We start from the raw sequence: 4,496 nt of genomic DNA, 5'->3' as shown, positions 1-4,496 counted from the left end.
CCAGGACATCTAAGGGCATCACAGACCTGTTATTGCTCAATCTCGTGCGGCTCGAAGCCGCCGGTCCCTCTAAGAAGAATTTTAATACGTCGCCAGTGAGTTGCGTGACGGAGCCACGCACACCTAAATGACGACGCCTATTTAGCAGGCTAGAGTCTCGTTCGTTACCGGAATTAACCAGACAAATCGCTCCACCAACTAAGAACGGCCATGCACCACCACCCACCGAATCAAGAAAGAGCTGTTAATCTGTCAATCCTTCCGGTGTCCGGGCCTGGTGAGATTTCCCGTGTTGAGTCAAATTAAGCCGCAGGCTCCACTCCTGGTGGTGCCCTTCCGTCAATTCCTTTAAGTTTCAGCTTTGCAACCATACTCCCCCCGGAGTCCAAAATCTTTGGTTTCCCGGAAGCTGCCCGCCGAGCCATTGTAGTAACGTCGGCGGATCGCTAGATGACATATTTACGGTTAGAACTAGGGCGGTATCTAATCGCCTTCGAACCTCTAACTTTCGTTCTTGATTGATGAAAACACCTTTGGCAAATGCTTTCGCTGATGTTCGTCTTGCGACGATCCAAGAATTTCACCTCTAACGTCGCAATACGAATGCCCCCAGTTATCCCTATTAATCATTACCTCGGAGTTCTGAAAACCAACAAAATAGAACCGAGATCATATTCTATTATTCCATGCACGAAATATTCAAGCAGCATTTTGAGCCCGCTTTGAGCACTCTAATTTGTTCAAAGTAAAATTGTCGGCCCACCTCGACACTCACCGAAGAGCACCGCGATAGGATTTTGATATTGAACCGGCGTATTACCGCCGGCTCACCGACGATATGCTCCGCAGACGTGTCAGTATCACCGCGGATGCGGTGCACCGACAGCGCGGCGCACAAATGCAACTACGAGCTTTTTAACCGCAACAATTTTAGTATACGCTATTGGAGCTGGAATTACCGCGGCTGCTGGCACCAGACTTGCCCTCCAATTGTTCCTCGTTAAAATATTTAAAGTGTACTCATTCCGATTACGAGGCCTCGTAAGAGTCCCGTATCGTTATTTTTCGTCACTACCTCCCCGTGCCGGGAGTGGGTAATTTGCGCGCCTGCTGCCTTCCTTGGATGTGGTAGCCGTTTCTCAGGCTCCCTCTCCGGAATCGAACCCTGATTCCCCGTTACCCGTGACAACCATGGTAGTCGCAGAAACTACCATCGAAAGTTGATAAGGCAGACATTTGAAAGATGCGTCGCCGGTACTGGACCATGCGATCGGCAAAAGTTATCCAGATTCATCAAAATTAACGACTTCAGACGCGGGGCCCTCCGTCGATTGGTTTTGATCTAATAAAAGCACTCATCCCATCACTGGTCAGAGTTCTGATTGCATGTATTAGCTCTAGAATTACCACAGTTATCCAAGTAACTGAGTAAGATCTAAGGAACCAAAACTGATATATTGAGCCATTCGCGGTATCGCCTTAATACGGCTTGCACTGAGACATGCATGGCTTAATCTTTGAGACAAGCATATAACTACTGGCAGGATCAACCAGGGAGCTATCGAATAGAACACGCGCTCGTAGCGCGCACTCCGTCGATCCCGCGCGTCGACGATCCTAGATCACGCCGACGCGTTACGGGCGAGCTCTGTAAAACGTACACACAACACGCACATGTAAATAAATATTTATATGTAGTGTTGTGCGCACATAGAGAGTTTGGGGTCGCCGACGGGCGAACGTTTGAAACGGTTGTATCTCAAACACGTCAAACGTCCGCTGCCCGCCTGCATTTTCAGGACACACTGACGTGGCCCCAATTGGGAACGTTCGTACCGAGACGCGTTCACATTTTATTTAAAAAAACGTTTAACACAATACGGATGTGAAACAATCACGATTCCGCCCGGTGTCTATAGAGTAATGCCTCGCTAGATAGAGGTGTAAGTATAATTTTTCTCGGGACCGCTTCGATTCTATACGGACTCGTGCATACACAACGGTCCGTCGGCCCACACAGTTAAAGAGATTCATCTATCTCTCTCGTTTTATCCGAGAGAATACGAGAGACGACGAACGACGACGACGACGACGACGATAGTCGAGTCGTCCTGTCTGTCTGTAACGACGCGACTTTATTACATATATACATAGGTAGCAAAGTCTAGCGTCGTCTCTTTCTCGTACTCTCTATTATCGAACAAACGAGAGTGATGATAAATATTTATGATAGAGCGGACAACGAATAAGAACGCGTTGTCGCCCTAGCCTGCACAGCGGCGGCGCACGAACGAACGAACGAACGAACGAACGAACGAATGCACACTCACGGACGGTACACGAACGAGAGTCGAGAGAGTGTTTTCTTATAGCAAAGATTTTATTCGTCGCGTCGAAAACACTCCGCCGCGGTCAAGCACATACATCACTCTCTACTCGTGATAATCGTACAACTACTTCGTGTGTGCACATATGTTGCTGTGTAGAGTAGAAACACACATGACAACACTAGCACACAGTCCAATTCGTAGACGATTATAACACATAACACATATATATGCACACCGTTTTTTTTTGTTTTCTTTCGGGGTGCATATATATGTGTTTTTCGTGATGATGCGCGCCCGCCGCCCGTCAACAACACAGAGTCGAGTCGCCGAAGTGAGACAACAAACGACGGAGACTGACTCTATGTTGTGAAACAGCTCTATCTCGCGCTCGCACTCGCCGCCGATCGTCGTTTGTCGTGAAACAAATGACGATCGCACCGCTGTACACATATGTCAAATCGTAGAGTCTGTGTCGTCGGGTTTGCGCGTTTCGCCGTGTGTGTGTACATAATAATATACATATGTGTGTTCGACGAGCAGGATTTTGTTTTTGTCCTGTCGATGACACAATTACCCAGACCTCCGACGCCTCACCCCTCACCCCCCCCCAGGCCAAGAGGGGAGGGGGGAGCGGGGGGGGGGGGCTTAATTTGCTGAATATAGGAGGGTTTTTTCAGTAGTCGGATCGGCAGGGTATTATTACAGTGATAGCGGGTAGACGGGGAGGGAGAGGGGGAGCAAAGGGGTTCAAGGGGGCGGTGGGTGATTAAGGGGAGGGGAGGGGGGAGGGTAGAGGTAGTGCTATGGTGCGTCATTGTGTGATCGTATATTGATTGCAGGAGGGGGTGCATGCGAGCACCCCCCCCCCTCCCCGGTCTTATCACCCCCCCCCCCCCTCCCCCTCCCCCGTCGCCGTTCCCCTTCGTACCACAGTCCCAAAAAAAAAAAAAAAAAAGGCAAAACATTGATTCTGGTTCTGTTCTGATTTTCAGTGACACCGAGAGGGCAGAAGAGTTGCAACGAAACTTATGTTTTCAGCTTGGGGTGAGTTTCATCACCCTCACACGCTTTGAGGGCGAGAAAACCTCTCAACTCGGGGGAAAATAAATGAAGGTGAGTTATATTATTATTATTATTATTATGTATGTATGTATAATGATTTGAGGTTAACTAACGCTATTTATTATTCATCATCGTCATAACAATGCAATGAGACCTCGCTGCGGTTGGTTCGTGTATTAAAAGCGCGCGGGCTGCGCATGCGCATGCGAGCGTGTAGCGAGTATATTAGATGTTTATTCGGTTCGTGTATTAAATTGCCCCACAACATGAAAGATCGAGCTACGCGCGCGCCTATAAATTTTTAATTTTTTTTTTTTTCTCTCGTTTTCTCGTTGTCGAAGTTGGTCGACACACACACACAGAGAGAGAGTGACTGTAGCAGAGAGTGTTCGTGTTATAACGCGACCGTACACCATCGCGGTTCGCGTATGTGTGCGTGTATATAATATTGTATATAACGCACACACTGCTGCGCGCGTTATATACAACAACATATCATCATCGTCCTCGGACGAATCACCTGGCGTAGGGCTGAGTCTCAACAGATCGCAGCACGACGCTGCTCTACCGAGCACAACACCCCGCCAGGAACGGAAGTCGTCTACAGACTATTCCGAGCCCCGACATCGAACTGAGGTAGATTCGGACCTTCGGAGCCGTGATGCACGCGTTAAACGGACAGCATCGATCTCCGCGATCCAAATGGGCTTCGACGTCGCACCTCACGAGGTGAAGCGCGACTAGTAAAGTCACATTGTTTAGAGCCTCCCGACTCTCGGGGCTCCACAGTGAGCATATCCTTGCCGGATTCGGCTAGGCTGGCTTCGGCCTTAGAGGCGTTCAGGCATAATCCCGCGGATGGTAGCTTCGCACCACCGGCCGCTCGGCCGAGTGCATGAACCAAATGTCCGAAACTGCGGTTCCTCTCGTACTGAGCAGTATTACTATCGCAACGACAAGCCATCAGTAGGGTAAAACTAACCTGTCTCACGACGGTCTAAACCCAGCTCACGTTCCCTTTTGATGGGTGAACAATCCAACGCTTGGCGAATTTTGCTTCGCAATGATAGGAAGAGCCGACATCGAAGGATCAAAAAGCAACGT

The 4,496-nt window shown here is 49.2% G+C and overlaps 1 non-coding gene across 1 annotated transcript in view; it reads right to left on the bottom strand.

Annotated features, from left to right (window-relative positions):
* The window catches only part of LOC142985714 (small subunit ribosomal RNA), a 1,902-nt gene extending 345 nt beyond the window's left edge, over positions 1–1,557 (bottom strand). Inside the window, exon 1 of the ribosomal RNA XR_012960261.1 lies at positions 1–1,557. This exon is cut by the window's left edge and continues 345 nt beyond it. This is a non-coding gene — a ribosomal RNA (small subunit ribosomal RNA).
* Positions 1,558–4,496: the final 2,939 nt, after the last annotated feature.

Source organism: Anticarsia gemmatalis, chromosome 30, assembly GCF_050436995.1.
Source record: "Anticarsia gemmatalis isolate Benzon Research Colony breed Stoneville strain chromosome 30, ilAntGemm2 primary, whole genome shotgun sequence".
NCBI classification, from domain to species: domain Eukaryota; kingdom Metazoa; phylum Arthropoda; class Insecta; order Lepidoptera; family Erebidae; genus Anticarsia; species Anticarsia gemmatalis.
Note: the sequence above shows the minus strand (reverse complement) of the source record. Positions and strands in the feature narration are given on the sequence as shown.